Raw genomic sequence first — 26,646 nt, forward strand, 5'->3', positions numbered from 1 at the left:
CGTTCTGGTTCACACAGCTTGTTCACTCCCAGTTTGTTCCCTTATTTACTCACATGAGTGGGTAAACAAACCTGGAAGGGATAGCTTTTTGTTTCTGCTAAACCCAGGATTACGGTCAAGTACTCCCAAACAAGCCAGGTTTTGTTGTTGACTTATGGAATCCTGGCTTTATAGGATACATTTAACCATAATCCTGGGTTTGGACATGACACAAAGCTATTCCTTCCTGGCTTTTTGACCTGCTCATGCAAAGGGAGGAGTGAACAGGATGTGTTCCTGCATGGTGCTGGTTCACATCATGGTTTAGTAAGCCAAGATTCATGGTTTAAAGTGATATATGAATGTGGCCTTTGGTTGCATTCAGACGTAACAGTAGACTACATTTTTCATTATGGGAATGAGCGTAGGCAAGCCACAGACTCAACATGCTCTCCCCCCCACCCCCCGCACTTCCTCAAGCAGAGCCACAAGGACACTGGAAGCTTTTGCTTCCATTACTGACTAGCTGCAGTTCAGTGTTATGTCCAAACCTGAACAAACTGTGGCTACTTTAAAACTATGTTTTACTGAAACAGGCTAACTTCAAACCATGGTTTATGAAGCTGGCTTGTTTCAATAACCGTAGTCAAGATTAACCACAGTTTAGGATTTGGACACAATGCTGAACTGCAGTTATTCAAAATGAGAAGTGAAAACTTCCCATTCCTCCTTGCAACCATGCCAAAAAAAAAGGGGGGGGGACAGATGAGCCCAAGACTCACCTAGGCTCATTCCTGTAATAATAAAACAGTGTTCTGTCTAAACACAGTCTTTATCTTGGAAGAATGTTTGCCACATTAAATACATTATGGTGATAGAGATATTTTAGTCAGCACAAAATGGACACTTCCCAGGAAACTGTGGCCAATCAATTTGGGGTTCCCCACCCCTATGTGTCCTTGAAATGTTCATTATGTGTCCTTGAAGTGCTTCCAAACATGCATCTCTGCTTCACAGTTAATTGTGTATTGCTGCATAAACTTTTGTATCTGATGTAACATCCTTGCATCACAAATTTAGAATCAGCTCCTATAACTGCATATGCTTGAATAAATATTCTTTAATATTATGTACAGTAGGTACCATAATATATATTTGAGTGGAATTACTATTTCACCTTAATGGAAGCAACATTATGAAAAAATGGTAATCTACCTAAAATCAGTTTTTAAAAGATAAAGGCAGAATTCATATTGCTGAAATATAAAATTCTATTAGAAGTTGAATTTATCCCTGAAAGTGGAATTGAAGACTTAAAAAAACCCTCAACATAATCTCTCTATGGAGACAGAATGTCAAAATGGTCTTGTAGGCCCCTTCCAACCCTACTATTCTATGATACTATTCTATGAAATAATGTGTTATAATTCCCATCATTCCAAACCGACGGAGATGCTTCATCTGCCTTCACAATTCAAACTAATCCTTTTTTTTCTATTTCACTCTATTACCCCATTGCTTTAGTTTTGCCTTGATAGTTACAAGCTTAATTATTTTGTGCTTAAGGGCGCAATCCTATCTAGATAGGCGGCCGCCTCTGAACTCAGAGGTGACCGCCTATCCAAAGCAGGACAAGAGAAGCATGGAGGGGATCATTCCCTCTGCACTTCTCCTGCCCTGCTTTTTCTGCTAGACGGCCGACTGTGTCTGTCTAGCCGCAGGAGCATGGAGTGGGGAAGGAGGCTGCTGTACGACACATTGGATGTGTCGTACAGGCAGCTACAATCTCCCTGCCCCAGAACGCCCCCCAGCCACACCCCTTTCTGGCCCCTCTGCACTCCTCGTGCAAGCAGAGAGGATGGGGATGTTCTGCGCTGCCTCCGGGGCAGCGTGGAAGTGGGGAGAGGTCAGTTTTCTGGGCTCTGAGGTCGGTTCCTGGAAAACAGCATATCCTTTGGCTGTCTAGCCGCTGTTTAGCGGCCATACGATTGCTCCCTAAGAGAACTTGAATTTTTATTTATCTGCAATGGCGGGGGGTGGGGTGATGGGGAGAGAAGGAAATTTAGCAGAGATTTGCTTTCAGGAGCAGCAATCTATGTATAAAAAACAGAGAAAGTGAAATGGGAAAATTCCAAGCTAATAAAATAAAATGAAATACACAGAATTGGACTACAAATCTATATGAGTGAGTGAGTGAGTGAGTGAACTAGAGAAGATAAATGCAACTTATGTGTCAAACAACACCCAGAGTGCATATAATATATGAGGACCAGAGCCACACCTACTCTCATGAAATTTTACAACAGCATAAAACTTTTAAAGTTACAGGCTGGGATCCAAGCAGATACTTTAGGCATACCAAGGGACTCCAGTGGAATATTTGAATGCTTTACAGTGTGCAGCAGACCTGCATTTCAAATTACAATCTGCTTTTGAGACTTGTCTCAGTGCTAAGATTCTCAGGACAAAAGACATCCTTTATGAAGGATGTGTGCTATCTCCTCTTCCTCAGTAACATCTAGTAATACAAAATGTATGACATTACATCATTGTGCTCTTGAGTTTCCATGTTCCTGAAAGCTACAGCTAATTAAATATACTGGACCAGGGAAAACTTAGAACACTTCATACGTTGTCTCACTAGACTGTACAAAGGAGGAGGGGGAAAGAGAAGATGTGGGACTGCTTTTGGAAGTGGGTACACATCCCAGGATGCTGAATTTTGCATCCAATACCTATTTTTGCACAAATAAACTCTTCATTACTTGAATATCAGTGTTATTGACAATATCCTTGATTTTTTCCGGTAATACACAGCAACATCAAACAGAGTGAAGGTGAAAAGCTCACAGCTTATATTAAGTGGACCAAACCTGGTGATAAGAATTACAATTGGATTTCTCTAATAGAACCTCAGATATAACTGCAGAAACTATAGCAAGAACCACTAAGCAATTTCTGAGGCATTTACTAGAAGAACTTATCAGTTTAGAAGCAGCTGAGGCCTAACTAAAACAGACCTTCATTTCTCGTTGGGATAGTATCTGCCTGGTCTGTAGATTCACTTCAAAGTCTCTGGAGTTCAATTAAAACTGGATTAGGTGAAAGCAGACCTTCTTTGGGACTTTCTGTTCTTGGAAACTCCACATATACTGACAGCACCCTAGACAGAGGTCTAGCCCTCCAATGAACCAGTTGCTATGGAAACTGCATCATTACCACTGCTCCACTGTTATCACACCAGGCATATTAGTTTGAAAGATACAGAAGACACATATATCCTCCTTCAGTGTCTACTATTTAGGGTATCCTGGAGAATCTATGCCTTCTTTTGTTCTTATATTGTTCTTCACCCAACAGGTATACATTTTCAGTTTATTACCCCAAATTCAAGAATTTTTAAAAGAGTGAAGAAGTGATAACGCTCCTAGTATTGGTTTAATAAAACAGATCTAAAATGTTAATCTGTAGACTAGATAACTGACAATGCAACCTTATAGATGTCTGCTTGGACATAAGTGCCATTGAATTCAATGGGACTAACTCCCAGATAAGGGGATTCGGGATTACAGCCTTAGACTTCAGTTAAGACCCTAAATCCCTTTATTGCATTCCTACAAAACTGTGTTATTTGTTATTTTGCATTTATTTGCAGTCATTTGGGAGAGGCTATTTTTTAAAATTAATGCAGGACAGAGGCAGTAGCTAATTTTAGCTCTACAAATAGCATATCTTACAATATGGACACAGTCTGGCAAAATATTTTTAGTAACTGATGCAAGATTTCAACTGAAGAATGAAAGCTTCTAGAAGAGTACATATTAAACAGGCAGTTTACTTTAGTGTTAACTATGTGAGACCTCAATTTGGATCAGGACCAGTGTACACCAGGAGGTGCACACACACTCATTTTCCCAAACATTCCACTCCCCCACATGGGGGGTGGGGTAGTAAAAGTTAAAAGAATAAAAAGACTCCAATTGGAGTCAATTATGACTTTTTTATTTAAAAAAAACCCTTGCCTTTGGGGATGTGAGGAATTTCAGGGGGGAAACAGGTGAGGGGAAAGGCTTAATCTTCCCCTCCTGGTGCACCTGGGTCCACATCCAAACCGGGGTTGCATGCAGTTAACACTAAAATTAAGAAAACTCTCAGGCTCAGCTACACGCTATGTAATTAACATAACATGTTGTTTGGCCTTTGGCTGCCCAATACTCAGATGTTCTTTTTTTTACAAATACCGGTGAAGTAAAAGTAAAGTTTGTGATAGCAGAACATACCGAACATAAGACAATCTCATCTGCAGTTTGACGTGAAGGTTTGTATTTTCTACAACACAACTGAGCTACCCAACCAATTTCTGGAAACCTAAACATTAGCAAAGGAACCTGCTTCAAACTGATGTAAAACTGGCTCCCTTTTTAGTCCAACTTCTATATTCAGGTGTTAAAATTATTTCATTTGGCTCAAAGATTGTTTTCCATATAAACCTCAACTCACATAAGTAAACCAAAGATGGATGGATGGATGGATGGATGGATGGGTAGATAGATATAGTGGGTTTAAAAGAATGGCTTTAAATTGATGTACTCCTTCCTGCAATGTTGTGCCATCACATACTTCCTCCTAGCTTTATTTTCAGAAAACCTTCTTAAAAGACTTCCAGACTAAATTGATGATTAATAACTTTAATGAACATAGTACTTCAATGTAACATCACAGTAAAATAGCTACAAGCATCTTGATCTTCACATGAAATGAATTTCCCACTGATTTCAACAGAACTTATGTCTGTAGTATCTTTGAGTTGATGTGCATGAATACAGTAGCGCTTCCATGCAATTTGTTTAGGGTGATATGCCAAACAGCTTTCCACAACACACACACATTGGGTCAAAATAAGGTTTTTTTTTCTTTTTAGCTTAAGCAAACTAATCAGCTAAAGTATTGGTGATCTTGGGAATGTGAGTAGTCTAGAGCTAATTAAATCTGCAAGTGTCATAGAGCTAAATCAGTAACTGAAAGTTTTTTTATCTGTTATGCAGTGTAAATCATGGAAGCCAAAACAAAATACTGGGCTTATTATGAAACATAAAACCAAGACAGCAAAGTTTCCAAAACCGGTTCCTAAAGTGACTAGATTCTGCAGCTTCGGGGAATAAAAATACTTAATACACCGATCCATTACAAATTTCAGGGATAGCACAATAGCACATGTAAACTGTGCTTTGTTTCTGTCAATGCCCATGTTTCTGTCAATTTTGAAGAAGAAACAAATTTAGCCTAATATAGAATTTTCTCTTTAAAACCTAGTGAAACTACCACCAGAATATTTATCCCATTAAATCATTACACATTCTGATGTACAAGTGATCTACATTAATTACATAAGCAAGCTATGTAATTAATTCATGCCTCTGAATTCCTATATAATATTCTTTACAAGGGGAAAAAGAAATCTTTCTGTCTCACTTATAGGCATCTAAACACATCTAACATATTGATGTTAATGAAAAAAGGAAAGGTATCTTAGACATGACTTGCATCTTTATTTCAAGCAATGTTTAATTGTCAAATGTTTATTCATGTAGCTATTGGATTCAGCATCCTAGCTTTCCTTTCCCCCTTATTCCCACTGCAGACTGATATATAATCTCATTCACTTCTTTCATGGGTGACAAACTCAATTAAACATATTCATTATTTTAATGTTTCACTAGACATTTTAGCAAGCACAAAGAATTAAAAATAAATAAATAAAATACGATGTGACCTTTGCATCGATCAGACTAAAATGGTTTAGGTCTGAGTAAGGAGGCAAGACGATTTGGGAAAAAAGCTCTTATGTTTTCTCTTCCAATTACTGCAGGAGATGATAAAACCACAGCAAATGATGTATCAGCTCATTTTATCTTATCGCTTTGGGGCTAGGTGACAATGAAGTTCATATTTCACTGGTTCCCATTGAAGATTGTGAAAATTACTTGGCCTCCTGACCTGAAATTTCACTAGAAGACAGAAATTTCTCTTCTGCAAAGTAATGCAATTTTTCATATGTCAACCTTTAGCCCAGCTTTAAAAATTAATTTCATTTATATTAACCAATGATATTGATATTTTCACAGAATGCTTTTTGATACATGAAGCAGTGACTAACAAATTGATGTTGTCTTAGATGGGTAAAACTGTTTTATTTTAAGCTGCTGCGGCAGACAGATTTACAGCAAACTGAAATTCCTTTTTCATAATGCATTATTTGTGCTGACCTGATGCACCTCAAAGCCCATGGCCTGTAAATTATTCATTGACTCTTGTGATAGACCTTTGCTTGATTTCTAATCCTTTCCCATCTACTCGGTTTTCAAACTTTTTTTTTCCTTTTTAAAAGCAACACAGCAAAATGCAGCCTTCTCTGCAATGCACTTGCATGGACTAACTGGAGGAGGGGAGCTTGGATGCACTCATGCAAATAATCTGATCACCATAAACCACATGACCCCATTGAACAGCCTGCCTTAATGATGTTTGGCATCTGGCCATACCCAAGTGTTACTTGCAGGATGGGCGCCTCAACAAAAAAAGGCAGGTTCCACAAAATCCAGATAAAATGAGAAGAGGCCAAGGGCTGTGTCTCAGCAAGCCAACAGTACAGGCCAATCCAAAATATCTCACTAGGAAGGGCAATCAGTAATACATACCCACAGCCAAGAAAGAAGTCAAAAATTAAGGAAAGAACAAATACAGGACAGCAACAAACTGGCAGGATCATACTGTTAAAGCAATTGCCGACCAAACTGCAAATAACCTTTTGCTGTTTTTTCACGGAGCACCAGGAGACTAGAACCTAGTCTAGCCTCCTGATAGGAAAACATCTATTTATTTATTTGTTATATTTATATCCTCCTTTTCCCCCAAGAAGCCTATGGCAGTACATTATCTTTCTCCTCTCTATTTTACCCTCACAACAACCCTGTGAGGTGGGTTTTGCTGAGAGTCAGCGGCTGCCCCAAAACCACCCAGTGAGTTTCATGGCCAAGTAGGACCTACAAACTGGGTCTCCTGAGTCCACTACACCACCCTGGCTATCAACATAGTAAGAGCCCTGCTGATCAGACCAACTATTCCAGTATCCTGTTTTTAACAGTGGCTACCAATATACTTGTGGAAAGCCCACAAGTATTCCCGATTCTTTGCCCCCCCTCCAGCAGCTATTTGGAGCACCTGCCTTTGAATCTGGATGTTCCATTTAGCTGTCATGTGCAATGACCACTGACAGTCCTGGCCTCCATGAATTTGTCTATTTTTAAAGCCATCTAAGAAGTGGCCATCCATCACTACCCTGTGGCAACAAACTCCATAAATTAATTATCTATTATGTTAATAAGTGCTTCCTTTTGGTGTCTTGGATCTACTGCCAATTAATTTCAATAGGTCGTCCTCTATCCACTTTCTCTACTCTACAGTATTCCTCATTGCATACACTTCCCCTTATGTTTTCCTGTATTGTCATTCTAAACAAAACCCCCAAATGTATTAGCCTTTCCTGATAAGCAAGCTGCTCCAACACTTTGATCATTTTCTGCACCTTCTCCAGTTCTTTGATAGCCTTTTTACAAGAGATGACCAGAACTGTACACAGTATTCCACAGCTGCAGTCATAAAAGTAGTACAATAACAAGTGTTCTGTTTTCAGTCCCTTTCCTAATAATCTCTAGCATAGTATTTGCAATTTTACAGCTGCCTCACTGAGTTGACACTTACAGCATTCATCACAATCCCAATATTTCTTTCATGGTTAACTGCGGCCAGTTCACATCCCCATGTATATGTGAAGTTAGGATTTTTAAAAAACCAAATATGCATCGCTTTACTATTGCTTTCATTGAACCTCATTTGCCATTTTGTTGCCTCCCCTTTCACTCACTTTGGAGATCCTTTTGGACCTCTCAGCAGTCTGCTGGAGCCAATTACCTAGGGAGGTGGTGGGCTCTCCCACACGAGAGGCATTCAAGATGAAGCTGGACAGGTATCTCTCAGGGATGCTTTGACTTAGACGCTTTGACTCCTGCAATGAGCAGGGGCTTGGACTCGATGGTCTTATAGGCCCTTTCCAACCCTACTATTCTATGATTCCTCGCTTCTCTGGTAGCAGACTTGGCCACCTCCCTGCTTATCTCTAACTTCAGTTCATATATGAATGTTAAATCGCACCAATCCTTGCACACATCTCTGAGGATCTCAAAGCTTCCTTCCTTACAGTGGAATAATTGTTAATTTATATTTAGTCTCTGCTTCCTGTTCTTTAACCAGGTATTCATCCATACAAGGGATGAATAACTGGTTACATACCTCTTCTCCTGGTTACATACTGGTTACATACCTGTTCTCCTGTGACTGCTATGTTTACTAATGAGCTTTTAGCAATGGTTTTAGTCAACCATTTTTGGAAGTCCAAGTATATAATGACTAAGGAATCACTAAGGAATATAATGACTAAGGAATCACACTACCCATATGCTTGTCGACACTCAGAAAACTACAAGAAGTAGGTAGGAGGATGTGCCTTTGCAAAAGCCATACCCCTTCTTCTTGAGCGACCTGTGGCCTGTGGTCCACATGTGCCCCCTTTCAGGCCTTCCATGCAGGTGCCCAAGTCACTCCCCTGCTGCCACCAAATTCCCCATCAGCAATGGGAAGGAAGGTGTGCAGGGAGAGTTCCCCACGTACCCTTTTCTCCCCATGTACATCACACTCCTCCTAGTGCAACAAACAGCACTTTAGGGGCTGGAAGAAGCTCGATCTCTCCCTGCTGGAGTCAAGAAGGGTCTGCCCTTTTCCACTCCAAGCAGGGACAGCCTCTGAAAGTGGAGATTGTGCTGGTGACAAGCAGGGCGATCCTGGCTTTCAAAGGGCTTCTTTCTGCTGGGGTGGAGAGGAGTCTTCCCTTCTTCAGCACAACACAGACAGCCTTTGAAAGCCAGAATTGTGTGGGCTGTTACCAAAGGAATCTCAGTGTGGGGGGAGGGGCAGTTTAAACCACCCCATCACCACACACTGCAATGGGACGGGGGAAGTGTCTGTGTGAGGGGAAAGGGTACATGTGTGTTTGGGTGAGGGGGAATGTTGTGTGTGCACACACGTGTGTGTGCGCAGCCTCTAACCTACTACTGCATGCAACCTTGGAAGCAAAAAGGTTGCTTACCCCTGTTTTGTGTGTTCTGTAATGCTAACTTTAATAATACTGCTAAAAAAGAATCAACATGGCTTCTGCAAAGGTAGGCCCTCTCTCACTAACCTTTTAGAGATTTTTTTTACAGTTTCAATAAAAAAAGTGGACAGGGGCAATATGGTAGACATTGTTTACTTGGACTCTCAAAAGGCTTTGGTGACAAGTACCTCACCAAAGACTCCTGAGCAAATTTAGCAGTTATGGTATATGAAGAGAGGTCCTCTGGTCCTCTTATGGATAGTTCATATGTAAGCAATTGCAAAATGATGCACGCTGGGGCAAAAAAATAGCTAATTTCACATATGCTGATGGGGTCTGAGCTGGCAGCAACTAACCAAGAAATATATTTTGGGGTTGTGGTGGATAACACAATGGAAATGTCTAGCAATTGTTCAGCTGCTGTGAAAAGGGAATATTCCATGTTGGGAATCATTAGGAAAGGAATTGAAAATAAAACTGCCAATATCATAATGCCCTTATACACATCTATAGTGTGACCACACTTGGAATACCGTGTACAGTTCTGGCCACTACACATCAAAAAGCATATTATAGAGCTGAAAAGGTGCAGAAAAGGGCAACTACAATGATAAAAAGGCTTAAGCAACTCACCTATGAGGAAAGGTTACAATGTTTGAGGCATGTTAGGTTAGAAAAAAGGGTGAGCAAGGGGATGGGGGGCGGGAACACGATAGAGATAAATACAATTATGCATGGTGTGAAGAAAGTGGATAGGGAGAAAGATGTCTCCCTCTCATATAAGAGTAGAACCTGGGATCATTTGCCAAATGCTGGGAGATTCAGGGAAAGTATTTCTTCACACAGCACATAATTAGACTATGGAATTCACCACCACAAGATGGAGTAATGGCTACCAGTTTAGATGGCTTTAAAAGGGGATTAGACAAATTCATGGATGAGAAGGATATCAATGTCTACTAGTCATGATGGCTATATACTGTCTACAGTGTCAGAGGCAGGATGCTTCTCTATACCAGTTGCTGGAGAACATGAGCAAGATGGTGCTATTGTACTCATGTCCTATTTGTGGGCTTCCCACAGAAAGCTTGTTGGCCAATGTATGAACAGAATGCTGAACTAGATATGCCCTTGTTCAGATTCAGCATAGTTCTTCTTATGTTCTTAATACTCTTTACCAGTTTACCCAAGTCAGATGTTAGGCTAAAGGGTCTTAATTTTCTGGCTCCCCTCATATCCATTTTTTTTAAAGAATCATTGTTAACTACCTTCTAATCCTCCAGTAAGGCAAATTTTATTGTGAAGTTGTTGTTTTTTTAAGACCAACTATTTCACACTGAATTCTTTAAGATTTATTGGGTGTATGCCAGCCACACACAGTGACATGTTAATTTTTAATTTGTCAATTATCCCTAGAATGTCATCTCTTCATTAGTATTTGACTTGATTTTTCTAACCCCGGCACCGGAAAAAGTACTTTAGGAGTGGGTAACTGTCTAACCATTTCAATAGTGTAAATAAATTGAAATAATTCCTTCAGTTTATCTGCAACCTTCCTAACTTCCTTCAGATATCCTCTTACACCCACTATAATCCTTTAACGTCTTTGTCACCTAGCATCCAATTGCCTCCCTGGCTGGTTTAGCACTTCTGAAGTATTTAAGGAAATTGTTAATGTGTGGCAATGTTTTTAACAATATGCTCCTCAAATTCTACTTTTTGCAGTACAAAATCATAACCATTTTAGTTTATGTCACCCACTTGGACAAGAGTACTTGAAGGTATAAGAGTCTTAGAGAAGCAAAGGTGCCCAGTTTTAAATTAGATACATGTCCACGTTGGTTGATAAAGGCAAACTAGGTGAAGTTGTGGGCCTATTATTGTTGCCCCACAATAGATTGTTGCAGAAACTTAATTCTGCTCAAGTCACCATCACTTCATGCTGATTCTCTACAGTAGTGATTACTTTCATTTTTGGAAGAGGTTGGGCAGTTGCCTTGTAGCACAGCATTTTTGGACTCGTGTCAATTTGTAACATATGATTGCCATGTGAAATTGCGCTAACAACCATTGTCAATAATAAGAAATTCTAGAAATTGCCCAGAAATTCAAGGAAATTGTACCCTGTTGGTCATATTAGAATTTGCAGTGGTAAACAATACCATTTATTCCAGCAAGGTTATGCTCAAAATCCTACAAGCTAGGCTTCAGCAGTATGTGAACCGAGAACTACCGGAAGTACAAGGTGGGTTTCAAAGAGGCAGAGGAACTAGAGATCAAATCGTCAACATTCGCTGGATCATGGAGAAAGCAAGAGAATTCCAGAAAAACGTCTATTTCTGCTTCATTGACTATACTAAAGCCTTTGATTGTGTGGATCACAACAAACTCTGGCAAATTCTTAAAGAGATGGGAGTACCAGACCACTTACCTGTCTCCTGAGAAACCTGTACAAGGGTCAAGAAGCAACAGTAAGAACCAGACATGGAACAACCAACTGTTTCAAAATTGGGAAAGGAGTACGACAAGGCTATATATTGTCGTCCTGCTTATTTAACTTAAATGCAGAGTACATCATGAGAAACGCCAGGTTGGATGAATCACAGGTCGGAATTAAGATTGCCGGGAGAATTATCAACAACCTCAGATACACAGACGATACCACCCTAATGGCAAAAAGTGAAGAGGATCTCAAGAGCCTCTTGTTGAGGGTGAAAGTGGAGAGTGCAAAAGCTGGTCTGAAACTCACCATTAAAAAAACGAAGATCATGGCATCTGGCCCCATCACTTCCTGGCATATAGAAGGGGAAGAAATGGGAGCACTGACAGATTTTATTTTCTTGGGCTCCAAGATCACCGCAGACGGTGACTGTAGCCATGAAATTAAAAGATGCTTGCTGCTTGGGAGGAAAGCTATGGCAAACCTAGGCAGCATAGTAAAAAGCAGAGACATCACCTTGCCGACAAAGGTCCGTATAATCAAAGCTATGGTTTTCCCAGTAGTAACGTATGGCTGTGAGAGCTGGACTATAAGGAAGGCTGAGCGCCGAAGAATTGATGCTTTCGAATTGTGGTGCTGGAGAAGACTCTTACGAGTCCCCTGGACTGCAAGGAGGTCCAATCAGTCCATCCTAAAGGAAATCAACCCTGACTGCTCATCGGAAGGACAGATACTGAAGCTGAAGTTCAAATATTTTGGCCACCTAATACGAAGAGAAAACTCCCTGGAAAAGACCCTGATGCTGGGAAAGATTGAAGGCAAAAGGAGAAGGGGACGGCAGAGGATGAGATGGCTAGATAGCATCGCCGATGCAATGAATATGAACTTGAGCACACTCTGGGAGAGAGTGGAAGACAGGAAGGCCTGGCATGCTATGGTCCATGGGGTCACGAAGAGTCGGACACGACTTAATGACTGAACAACATGAACAATGTAGTTTAGCTTGCAATTCAATTCATTAATATATCCAGACCTTCAGACTGTGGCAGTAAGGAGGAGTTTGTTGTCAGTAGCACCTGGCATGAAGGCTAAAATCCCTTTCTACCAGATTTGGTACTGACAACTGCCATTCATACCTTTGCAAACGTGAACATTTCTTTTGAAGGAATTTATGAGGCACTGATTTCCCTTACAAATTCACATTCAGAAGCAACTAACAAGACAGAACCAAGACCGCACAATTCTGAAATTAGCAACTGAAGGAATATTGAGCTATAACATCAGTTGAGTATAATACTCTCCGCTGGTCCTTCATCATACATATGGGGAGTTACAGATGTATGAGATACAGAACTCAAAGTTGTTTCCAAAGTCAGTCTTTTAAAGATTGAATAAAAGAGAGGGCGGACTGTGTCAGTTCTATATGAGTAGGGAACAGAAAGAGGAGATTGATTAGTGTGAAGTTCTGTAACTACATAGCTGACATTAGAGCTCTCCAAAGGGGGTCATGTTAGCATTAAGTGTTGCTTACTTGTTGTCTTTGGATCTACTGAATAAGGGTGTGGGACACTCCAGGTTGCAAAAAGGTATAGAGAGATGAGAGGTTTCCTGCCAAGAAAGTGCTATTTGTCTGATATGACTCACCACGGGCACTAAAAGATAGATAACTGCAATATGCTATATGCTGAGCAGCAATACTTCAAAGTTTTTCCAGTCTCTTATTCCTTGTACGTATTTCATTATATAAATATTTTTGGTATGGTGGATAATATGTTAAACTTCAACTGGGCAGAGCTGGGTTGAAATCCCCATCTAGCCAATAACGTTCACTGGGTGACCGAGGGCTGGTCACCCTTGCTCAGCCTCACAGGTTTGTTGCAAGGAGAAAATGTGATAGACTCATAGGTGCCACCCTCAACTCCTTGGAAGAAGGGTGGAATACGAATGTTACTGTAAGGAAAATGTATTTCAATGCTGATTATATTTTATTATTTTAAACATTAGAATCATAAGATAAGCAAGTATAATACAGTAAATATTTTCACAATGTATTAGGTCTTGTAATACACACACACACACACTGGTGTTGTTATTAAGGTGTCCAGTGTACAGCTGGTTAAACAGCTAAAGACAGGAAGTGCCAGCTTTTGAAGTTCTGCTCATGCTGATGGAGTCCATTTTAAAATATATATATATATATATTTCCTTGCAGCTTCTAAGTATTGTCATCTCTTCCCTCTGTTTGAGTTTGATTGATTACTCCTTTACCTTATATTCATTAATCTCATTACCTTATCTTTTATACCACTTCATTTTAGCAGAAAGGCAATAATAAACCCTCATCCATTATCCTTTTACTCATCTAGTCAAGCGGAAATGGTTAATAACATGGTACAAATTGAACTTCAATCACCCCATTTTCTCCTTTGTCGAATGTGCATTAAAGTATATTCCAAAAGTGCAATTTGCTTTACAAGGAATTTGTGTTATATTGCTACAGACAACTAAAATTAAGTGTTTCTCAGTTTGATTATTAAATACATCCAACTGTTCTTTTATATCTGATACTAAAACCTTACCCCATTTTTACTGGGTGGTGGTAATGATACAAAAGACTTATCTCCCAGAACACAGAGGCATCTAGTCTCCTTAACGGTTAATTTTACACAATAGGTCATTTAAAAAAAACATATTTTATGAATTCGAACATTATTGCAGGTGAAACTGTTCTCCATTTAAGCAGAAGTTAATTTGTTTACATGCAGGCTTATCTTCAAATGCAAGCCCTATTAGAGAAACGTCTATAGCTGTCAGAAGACACAGAGGTAATGAAATAGGTGCATACTGAAAAGATAACATATTAGAGCACCACAGTCTAGAAGTACTAATCACCAGCTTATAGTCTCATATTAGCAGAGAGGTAGGCTTGTTTTCTTTAAAAAAATATTTTTGCAAGAAAAATAAATTGGTTTCAGCAAATCTTTATTTAAATATACATAGGAGTCCTAATGGTAACTTCCCTTCCCCCATATGCTACTTCCTCCTCCTAATGTAGAACAGACATTCACTGAGACTCCTCCTCTCAACTAATGTCATTAGTATAATTCACAGCAAGGAGCCTGACAAAGCATAAAATTTCACAAATGAGAATAGGGACACACCTGCAAGACCCCTATTTTCACACAACTACACACTTCCCACTACCATTAAACATTATCAGCTTGCTATATGATATATGAACTTACTCTTCAAGAATCTGGTTCTTCCATGGACTTAAAACCCAGGAGGAGGGTATTAAAAGTTATTTGGGTTAAAAGATCTACTAGGAAAGTAGTAGACACCCCTGCCAAATGAGGCAAGGCAGGTGGCTACAAGAGAAAGGGCCTTTTCAGTGGTGGCACCTTGTCTGTGGAATGCTCTCCCCCGACAGGCTAGCCTGACACCTATGTTACGGTCTTTTTGGTGCCAGGTGAAGACCTCTTTTTATTTTCCCACATATTGTAAGAACTGCCTTAGTGGTTTGTTCTGTTCTGTTCTGCTGCTGGTTTTAATCTAGTTTTATGATACTGTAATGGTTTTATTCTTTGCTGCTGGTTTTATTTTGATCTTATTCTGTGTGCTATATTTATTTTTTGTTTTAATATTTGTACTGTATGGTTTTAATGTATTGTACATCTTGAGCACTTTAAAAGTACAGTAAATAAACAAACTAATAAATGACCATTGGAAGGTGAAAATGCCAGCTGAAGGGTATAAAATGGCAGACTGTGCACTGCATGGTGCCTTAGTGCTCATACACAATTGATGACATGCATGTGCACAAGAGACAAAACGCATCTCTGCCCTGCACTAGACAGAGTCCTGGCTCTTTGCAAGTAAATACAGGGAGCAATGCCATAGAATAGCCAATTTGACAAGCAAGTGGTCAAGTACACAGATTTCACTCCAAGGAGGTTTAGGGTAAGGCAAGAGTGGTCAAAATCCAGGCAGAAGTCAGAACGCAGGCAGGCAGACAACAAGGATCAGGCAACAGCAGGAGTGGTCAAGGTAAAAGGCAAGCAGTCAAACACAGTAAACCAGTCAGGTATGTTACTCAGTTCAGAAGCAGGGTCAAGAAATGGTCAGTAGCATGGAGCATCCATCACAAGGCAAGGCACAAGAGACAACGCAGTAGATACTAGAAGTAGCAGAAGTATTGTTTCCAGCAGCTCTCAAGTTACCAGTGAGAGCTGATATAGCTACAGCTACTAGAACCCCACCCGGTGCTCAGCTGCTTCCTGTTCGAGGCTTGTCAGATGCCCCCCTCATGAGGAGGGTCCAACTCATGAGTAGTCCTCTTCAGTAAGCGAGCACTCCTTCGCCTGGCAACCATTCTATCATGGACCTTAGGGCACTGGCATTCGGGGGCAGCTCAGCATCTTCCTCTGCCTCAGAAGCCGAACGCTCCACGTCTCTAGGAGGCAGATTAAAGGGCATCACCATGAGGGTCCCAGACTGTTCTGGCCAGTGCCAGGGTCTCCTGAGGGGCCAAATGGCTCTGATGGTTCTGGCTCCTCCTCTGAGGATGACTCCAGTGGCGGCATGACCCCGGGACCATGACAATCCCCCAACCCTATCCACTCAGAGATTTAACCTCTAAAGTCCCTGGGAAGCAAGACTGATCTTAAAGAATAACATAACAACTTGGACTAAAAACAAGTTAGCAACATAACCCCAGAAGGCGAAAAAGTGAGACACAATATAGCCTATGAAGAAGCATGCAAGTATTTACTACAGAAGATACTCGAGTGTAAGCTTGAGAGCTGATCAGAAAAAAACACAAATACAGGGTGGCAGGAGTTTTTCTGCTTCTGGACCAAAGGGCAAGCCAGTTGTGCAGCTAGGGCTAGAGCTTGGGGCCAAGGCCCTGGGCTCTGCAGCTCAGAGGGGCCTTTAATGACCACCTAGACAGTGGCAGGCGATGAGGGCAGCAGAAGCAAACTCCATGTCATTCCTGTAGTCAAGATGGTGCAATGATTTAAGAGAGCTTAAAATGGCTTGGCAAACTGTTTTATCACTGGACTAATGCATCAGGAATGTAGAGACAGTTCTGAAGCATGGAATGGCAGTTGGGGAGGGGAGAAGGGAAATGATAGTTGTGTGCTTACAACTGAGGTAATACACATGGTCATCTAAGGGGATCATTAAGTCCTAAGTTAAACATTACCTAGCTGCGCCACAGAGGCAAGCAAGAGGCAAAGCCAGGAACTGTTGTACTTCATGAATATTATGAGCTGCTTTAGGGACTCTGCCCCTCACCCCCTGCAAGGGGAGTATAAATCTAAAACCAATACAGCAAGTAAGCAAACTAATAGAAATTTCAATGTGATTATAATTTTATTATAAAAGGATGCAATATAGTGCTGGTGCATTTTTTGCAAACTACTGGGGAAAATTTTTAAGTACACCAACACACACAAGAGTTATGTTTCTGAATCTAGTTTAGACATCTTTTAAAATGTGGATAGATTCAAAACCTGATGAGTACTGAAACTGAAATATTTAATCCAACTTCCTAAATTGCTTGCACCCATAAGAAATTGTCATTGTGGCTACATTAAGCCAAGATATGAACAAACCTTTTGGTCATGCAAGCAGCCCCTTTGGTCCTCCCTTCATGCAAGTCATGATTAAGCCAGGAAGTCTCTAGTTAACCATAGTTTCCTATTTTGTCTGAACCAGGTAACTATGCTTACCAGCTTTTGAACCAACTTCAAACTGATTTAAGATCATGGCTTGTTCTAAAGCTTGCAACTGTTGTTTTCCAGTTCAGACAAAACAGTAAACTATGGTTAATTAGAAACCTGACTTTCTCCTTTTGGGGAACTAGCATAAGAGACTTTACGTTCACTATTCCCAAGAAGATTGGGTTTTTTTTTGTTTTTGATTCACCATGAGTAAACCTTCATAAATGTCCTTGAAGGAAAATTAGAAAGCAAACATGGCTGGAAACTATTTGCACTTGTATTGCCAAAAGAGCTGAGTGCAAAAAGTGGGTACTGTACAGTTGGCGAAGACTATCATTTAAAATTAATTAGATGCATGGGAGAATGCTTTTGTCATAGTTTCATCAAACTGATTTTGTCAGCACTGGTGAAGAACCCTTGACACATCGCTTTGAGTGCTCATTAGGCAGCCGATTTCTTTGAATTTTCATTAATTCAATGAACTCATTTATCTATGGATAATGACATCTTATGTGATGAAGGGTTATGCTTACAGTTGAGAATGCTTACTTGCATTTATCATTTCTTGCTTTTGCATTTCTGCAATATGGTGTCACATTAGTATTATTTCAGGCAACACTTGTATGGTTTGACTGAAGCATAAAATCTGCCAAAGGATTTAAACCAGTCCTGGGGAAACATATATATTGTCAGTGAATTATAACTAGCACTTCAAAGTATCTATTGGATGGTTCTCTGACTTTTCCATTTGTCATTTGCCTGTCAGATTTAATTTTTAAGAGACAGAATGTCTCAGATTAAATTAATACATTTTCCATAGTAGCACAGCTATTGAAGTCTGGAAAAAGTTTTGAATTTTTTGTTTTTAAGTAGGGAGAGAGCTGAAATTAAGGAAGTGTAAACTTTCACTCATCCTATGCCTTTTTAGAAACATATGGTATTGTTTTGGATAATGATGTGTCTTCCAGTTCAGCCAATCAGAACTCATCTTAATAACCAAAGATATGAGCAAACCTTTTCCTCCCCACACACAGCCCTTTTGTGCAAGCTGTGATTAAACCAGGAAGTTCTTCTTTGATGTACCTATCAATGTAATCTAGTATAAACTAGGGAGTATTGCACTGGTACTCTGTAACTCAGGAAAGCTACAATGCTTTGTATCTTGCCTTGTAAGCTGAAAACGGAAAGTCTCTTAGTTTATTTCCTACCTGTTACTGAATTGAAAGATGCAACTACCAGAAGAAAATAAGAAGGAAGAGTACCCATTACCAGTACGTGTTACTAAGAAATCATTACACATTTTGAAGAAAATTACTGATCAATTTTGTTTCAGGGGAAATGGTGTACAGCACAGCACTGTTGTTTCATCACTTCCTGCTCATGCCAAATAATAAAGGACAGATTCATGCAACCTGTTCATTATGGCACGATGACTATGGCTACCAGGCAAATAAAAGAGAAAGAGAAAGAGAGGCTGTCCTGAGAAAACAAACAAACAGAAAAGAGTGGTCATGTGAAATATGTTTGGAAAATGAGTGACTGAACAAATGATGTTTGAATCCATATCTATGCAATTTTACAAAGTCAGCCCTCCTTAGCATAGGTGGATTTCTGTGAGGGTCCCTCCAGCCCCGCTCTCCTTGGCTTTCCTTTCTTCAACCCTACATTTCAATCTAATCTCATGTCTTCAACTATGATTTTCTCAAGTCCCTGCTTTTAAGGCTATTCTGTCTTCCTTTCTTCAGCCAACCTGCCAGCTGATCACTTCCCCACATACCTTCCCTTCCTTCCTACTTACTTCCCTAATACTTTAACTATTTCCATGTTGAACCAAAAGTCTGACTTAAACATTTGATTTTTCAAAGTAATATAAAGAATCTGCAGTGAAGACGCCAGTTAAGATATTACAAGATTCTGAGGAAGCAGTCATGCTTCTGGTATTACCCTGGTTTTGCTCTGACACAAAAAGCAAAAACCCATCCATTTTACTGCAGGTAAGTTTGGCATCTCCCCAGTGATCATTTGAAGCTTTTAACTCTCATCAGATATGGGATCTGTGATCACCCACTTCCCTTAATGACAACTCAGAGGCTTTACAGTTTTATGTGCTCCAAATAATAATGATGATGATGATAATAATAATAATACAACTAAAATGGCATAGTCATCTCTCATCACCTAATGCAGAAGTTTTCAGTACAGATCCATTACTTTGAAGTTAATCTTGAAATCCAAAAAGTCAACTGACAGTTCTACTTTTTTTTTTAAGTATTCCACACCACACCTTTATCAAAATGTATTCTTAATTTTACAGTCTCAGACAAAGGGATTTTTTTAAGCTGCAGCTTACAGCACAATTAACAGCCAAATTGTAATACAAATGACATATCACCGTTATCACTGTTTACACATTGAACTCCTGTATCTTGTTGCTAGCAGGCAGCTCTGACTGTCTAGGGAATACCATCATGAATTTCTTCAATGACTCAGACCAACACCTCATACCAACAAGGGTGTTTGCTATCCAGCATGTACCATAACTGAAAAGAGCTTTGTCACTCTTTTTCACGCTGGTCTAAATATTATATGCCCATTTTCTTAACTGTATAAGGTTCCTCCTGTGCAAGCACCGGGTCATTACTGAACCCTAGAGGGACGCCTGCTTACGCTGGCATTTTCATGGCAGACTATAGCGGGGTGGTTTGCCATTGCCTTCCCCAGTCATGACTACCTTTCCCCCAGCAAGCTGGGTACTCATTTTACCAACCTCGGAAGGATGGAGGGCTGAGTCGACCTGAGCAGGCTATCTGAGACCCGGCTTCCTCTGGGATCGAACTCAGGTCATGGGGAGAGTTTCGGTTGCAATACTGCCGCCTACCACTCTGCGCCACACGAAGCTGTATAAGGATACCTCTAAACTTCCAATGCCCCATTACCAGGAGGATTATGGTCATATTAAGCAATCATAAATCCAGAATGCCACCACCTCCCCCCACACCATTCCAATGGATCTGAAAGAAACCAATATGTTATTCATGGTTAAAACTATGCAATTCTTCCTCCCATGATGGGTGTAGATGCCACAGTCCACTTCTGTATTTATACTGCTTTCTGCTTATTAAAAAGTTAAGGTGTCCCCAACCAGTCGTGTCCGACTCTAGGGTGCGGTGCTCATCCCCGTTTCTAAGCCGAAGAGCCAGCGCTGTCTGAAGACGCTTCCGTGGTCATGTGGCCAGCATGACTGAACACCGAGGTGCACGGAACGCTGTTACCTTTCCCACCGAGGCGGTACCTATTTACCTACTTGCAATTTTTTGCTTTCGAACTGCTAGGTTGGCAGAAGCTGGGACTGAAGACGGGAGTTCACTCCATCATGCAGCACTCGGGTCTCGCACTGCTGACCTGCCGACCTTCCAGTCTGCGGTTCAGCATCTTAACCACTAAGCCACCGCGGCCCCCACATTGCTTATTACAAACATCCATAATTCTCTTGCTTTTCTTTGTGAAACACTAGCAAACACAAGAGATAAAGATATTTTGGAAGTAGCAAGTACAATGGTGTGCTTTCCAAGCTACATTTGCAGAAAGGGCATAAAAGGAATTACAGGAATTTAGGTTTCTGTGGTAGGTCTTGTATTCCTCTTCTGAAACAGAATTCAATGAGAATGTCAAGTATCACTGAAATATCCTTTCTGGTCCCAAGTTGTGGCTTCCTGCAGACATATTTGTGACCTACATATTCATTAAACATGTGGCAATATGGTTAAAAAAATAGGTTGCAGATATTTATTTACATTGTTAATAAATACATACATTTATTTTAAACTCTCCAGATACTGTGGATTTTTAAGACCTAGTGTACAATCAGCCCAACACTAATGCCTGTGGGAGGCAGCTGCCTAAGGGCACAATCCTATGCACGTTTAGCCAGAAAAAAGTCCTACAACTCCCTCCATTCCACAGCCAGCCTTGCTGGCTGATGAATGCTGGGATTTAAAGGACTTTTTTCTGTCTAAGCATCCATAGCATGCACCCTAAATGTCTGTGTTATTTTTCCCTTCAAAATAAACTTTAGTTCATCTACACAACTATTATCTTGTCCCAAGCTTGTGAAAGTGGCTCTGAAAGCCCCTATGCTGGGCCGATCTAGAAAAGGCATAGGCAAACTGGTCCCGCCCCCAAAGATGTTTTGGACAGCCCCCATAATTCCATTTCAGTTTCCATTAATTTCCAGATGTTAATGATTCAGGATCATTTTCATTGATTGGTTTCTTGGGGCCTTTTCAGATGCAAAGACAGAGCACTAGCCCTATCAGTCCTGCAATTATGTGATTTTAGACTCTGGACTTAATGATCTTCTATGGGGGGGGGGGTGTTCAGATGGTAATATATACTACTTCTGTTACTTCAAAATGTGATGAGCCAGCCCTGTTACATTTGGGAGATCTCCTGCTCAATTTGCAGAGTGGGGGCCCTGGACATCTTCTCCAGATGGCATGATGGCGCCACTGAACTCCAGGCATGTTAGCAGCACTATTTCCTGTGTTGTGATGGATTTGAGAAGGCACTACTTGTGCTGGTGGAATAATTTAGGGTGCAATCCTATGCATGTTTAGACAGAAAAAAGTCCCACAGTTCCCAGCATGCCCCAGTCAGAATGGCTGGCTGGGAAATGCTGGGAGTTGTAGGACTTTTTTCTGTCTAAACATGCATAGGATTCCATCCTTAATCTCTTTTTCCCCTTTAAAAATAGTCTATACATACTCCAGTACTTACTGGGTAAGAAGCACACAGTATAGAAACACTATTTTAAACAATAGAGGAAATAATTTAAAGAACTATACTGTAAAGGAAGTTGTCAGCTTTGTGTTATTTATCCTTTTTTTAGTTAGTTAGTTAGTTAGTTAGTTAGTTAGTTAAAAATACTACATAAGCACTTTCACTAGAAAGATGTTAGCTCAACTTCTAGTAGACAGGGCAAATAAAAAGAAAATGCAACATGATGAAGACATGCATAGGGCAGGGATTGTCATAAGCACTAGCCAATAGATGCTCATCACACTCAAGCAACCTCAGTCCACCGAGCACTCACAATTGCAATGGAAGTGCTATTTTGGATAATTTTTTTTTAACCTAGCAAGAGCAATTAATGGTTTGAACACTAGAAAAATGTGATTGTACCACTTGTGGAGAAGGCATCTGAATACCCTTCATTGGCTATACTAATCTAGAGAACACAGTCCTGCACAACCAGAAATTAGTATAGCATGCACCTAACACAGAATCCACATTTTGTTTGGAAATGCCCTTTGGAAAGGAAACAGATATAAACACACATTCATTGTGTATTTGCTGAATTCGTCCCTCTAATTTTATTTTTCATTCGATTATAAATATAGATCTAGATGAAGGCATGCAAATAATTGCATATGCTATAAATTTTTCTTCTTCTATAACTGCTATACGTTTTTCACATTTATACTTAAGTAGTCATCTAGCCAGTCTCATGAATATTCAGCCATCGCAACGACCTGTGTTACTTTTAGCTTCTTTATGTACAACAAACAGTATTCAACTGGAGAACAATTATAATGTTTAGTATCATATTTAAAACCACTATTCAAAACTATTCTTAATACTATTATCAGTTTTTCTTTTGCAACAATTTTGTGTATAAAAATAAAAGCACTGGATTTTTATTGGTGCTGCCCTCTTTGTTTTGTTCCACTTTGCAAAGCCCTTTTGGGACACTAAGCCTGCATTTACCATAATACGGATTAAACTCTCTTTGTCCTATTGCATAGTGTTTGTTAGCAGGTTAGTCTTTTTACATTCTTCACAGCCAGCCTGCAGCTTACCCTTTAGGCCTCACAAAATACTTCTGTGGATTTACAAAAATGCCAGAGTGGTCTCGGGGTTAATTGGAAGAAAAGTGAAGCCTTTAACGCATTGACTCATTAAACATTTAGCCCACTAAAATCCACTATGCTAGGCAAAGAAAAAGGCTCTGTAGAGATCTTAACAATAATAAGGTAGCAAAGTAGCTGAAAATAATGACTACTGGTTGTTCTACAAAATGGAGAAGGCTTAATTTATCTGCCCAAAAAATGGTTTGACGCACAAAGAAACATTCCCAGCTCAGCTACCTAGCTCAGTACACTGGAACAGGAGAGTGGTTTTAACACTTTGTTAACCAAGGATACTGAGCAAAATATCCAGAGTACTGCTCTAAAGAATCAGTGAAATGACAGGATTTGTAATATTTAACCATGATGTGATAACATAGTGACTCTTGAGACAACCTGTTGAGTGATATGCTATGGACTGAGCTTACCATGAAATCCTGGTAGTTAAGTAAGCAAGATAGAAAAGTTGGTTGTATTTTAGTTTCATTTATTACATAGCCAACAAATACATTATTATACTGCAAATGCTTTACATATTTATAATTAAGTAACTCTTTAGCATACTTTGAAATGCAACTACCAGTAAATGGATTTATTTAACACAGAGAGATAGAAAGAAAAGAAATGGACCAAACTTACATTTCCTTCTGTAAAATAGAAATGATGAATTATTCATTAAATTACCATTTCCACTATCTAACCTCTTCATGCAAAAAAGAAAATGCCACCCCTAAAAAAATTAAATTAAAAAAAAACCTTCACAGCCTCAGACTTGAAGTAAAGGATTAGATGGTATTTGTGTAAAATGCAGATAACAAAGGCCAGAGTGAAGAAAATTGAAGAGACAGCTAAACTCCAGCAACAAAATGGTTAAAGAATCTGAATCATTGTCCTTCTTATTCTAAGGGTCCGCTATATTGTGAACAGCGCAAACATCAGACAAGGTAAGATTACTGACCATTATCTCCTTAATTTTCTCCGCTTTCCCTCACATTCCCTCTTGCTATCAACATACTATTTTTCCAAAGCTTCACTTCTGCTAAGAAGTAAACTTTCCATAATCCGTCTATTATTGAACCTTTAATTGGATTGGGAGCAGGGTGGTGTATAAAATAGCCTCTATTCAGTCAAAAGGACTGTAGTTTTAGGGACTCAAAAGGAAAAGGCATTGTGGAAGAAAATCCACAGGGAATCAAGGATTAAAAGGTGGCTCTACTGAACTCATCAGCTCCACGACACATAATGAATTGTTTCCTTAAACAGGTAACTTTCTAAATAAATGGACTCAGCCTTGTAGTATAACCGGTATATCAAAACACAGAAAAGTAAATTGGAAAAAAATTGGCTTTACATCTAATGTTCCTGCTTCTGATCACAACTTTTAACAATAATGGAGCCCCTCTCTCCCTTTTAAATAAACATCTAGGCAACAGTTGCCAGGACTTGGAGACCAAAGTGTAAATGATATACTCAGCTAAGCTACCACATTTATACACAAATGCCTTTCTGAAGTAAATTTAAAGCTTCCGCCTAAAGTGGAGGTTTTGAACTAAACATTAATAGCTCAACATTCCTGAAAAGTATAACAGAAGAACATAACGTTAGACATATTTAGGAGTTCACCACGTAGAGGCACGTAGAAATACAATTAAATAGTACAGAGAAAAGCAGAGGCTGTGAGAATAGGTCAACTTGCCAATGCTATAAATTTTTGTCAAACATTGATTTCTTAACTCAATTACCTATAAAAGAATAAGACTATTTCGAAGAACACATCCTTTCTTGGGGCATGGTAGAAGTTATAGATAAGATATAACGTATTTTCATTCTAAATAGAAAATATTTACTGAAAAGTAAATTTTGTTCCTCGTTTTTCTACGGAAAATGACCACTGACGATGACTCTGAAGAATTTTCCTTTATTCCACTCTTCAGAGTGTAGGAGAACTAATTTTCTGTTGACTACAGGGAAAAGAAAAGAAGAAAGAATGGGAAAAAAACCTCCTTCGCATATGGCATTGCCTAAACAGAATTAACCTCATCTAGATGTCACCTTATTTTGGCAACTTTGCCTGACGAAAGTCTATCTCAGAGGAAGAGTCACTTTGCCACAAATGTATAATCAAAGAGTCATTCTGGTAATGAATGCCATGCATACAGTATGTCCATGACCATAACTACACTTTTCCTTAATAAAGCTTAAAATTTACCATAAGATCAAAGTGTTGTACTTGGTAGTGTCATTCCACTAGTGCAAAGCTTTTACTGCTTCTGGAAAACCCGTTTTTACTCTTGAGCAGGTGTCAAATCCAATGCTTCGATTCCATTATGAAAGCCATTGAACAAGCCCTTCACAAATCATTAGGACTTAAATTATACTAGGCATTGTTTGCATGAGTTGTTCCACTAGCACTTGTGCAACTCCTAGCAGAACACACCACCTCTTGTACTTCTGCTTGCATTACGCTGGATACCACTGAAAATCTGAACATTTTGCTGTTCTGTTACCACTATGGAGGCTATCCCAGAGCAAGCATGAGAGAGCAAGCAAGGTAGGGTAACTTAATTTTCATATCACTTTGGCTTCTCTTCTCAGTTAGCCTTACTTCAGTGCAGTCAAGACATTTAGCAAATCTTGCTGCTCCATTCAAACACCAATTCCTGCCTTCATCTATCCCCCTTCATGTTGCCACCTGGAGCATGTTGCTTCGCTCTGCTGCATGGCAAGGCTAACTCTGACCTGAATTAATTGTAGCTACAAGACCAGCAAGTCAGGCCCTGTATCTACTGCAGAGCACAAATCAAATATAAGAAGAAACCAGAACTCTTTGTCACACCTGTATCTTCCTAGGAAGTACATGCTTGCCTTCCGATATTACATTACATTTTTAGTCATGAAAACAACATGCAGGAACACTGTCCTTACTTAAGAACATAAAGACATAACAAGGATCAGACCAAGGTCCATTTAGTCCATCATTCTGTTCACACAATGGCCAACCAGCTGCCTCAGGAAACCCACAAGTCAGCACCTGCCTACCCAAGTTCCCCAGCAAATGGTGTACATGGGCATACTGCCTTAAAAACATAATATGGAGCATAGCCTCTTGAACATGTGTCTGCAAATGAGTTATAAGGCAGCTGATAGAGATCAGAACAGGGACTACACTGGGAGATTTATTTCTTTATGTCAAAGTGTGTGAGTTGGGGCTAATTCCTGTGAGTCTTTCCAGGAGAAAGTCCATTTTAAAGACTGAAGCAACTGAGCTTATTTGCATGGCTTGGTCATTTAGATGTTCTTGAAGTTGCATGTGATCTCCGCCAGATAAGCAGTTCCCACATGACTGGGAGAATGTTTTAAAGGGTACCTCACTCTTTCTCTCAGAAA

At 39.8% G+C, this 26,646-nt stretch overlaps 1 protein-coding gene across 5 annotated transcripts in view; it reads right to left on the reverse strand.

Annotated features, from left to right (window-relative positions):
- Window positions 1-26,646, reverse strand: part of LRBA (LPS responsive beige-like anchor protein) — a 518,402-nt gene that overhangs the window by 156,746 nt on the left and 335,010 nt on the right. The window lies entirely within an intron of this gene.

Source organism: Heloderma suspectum, chromosome 5, assembly GCF_057233095.1.
Source record: "Heloderma suspectum isolate Gila_16-S chromosome 5, 16-S_ref, whole genome shotgun sequence".
NCBI lineage: Eukaryota > Metazoa > Chordata > Lepidosauria > Squamata > Helodermatidae > Heloderma > Heloderma suspectum.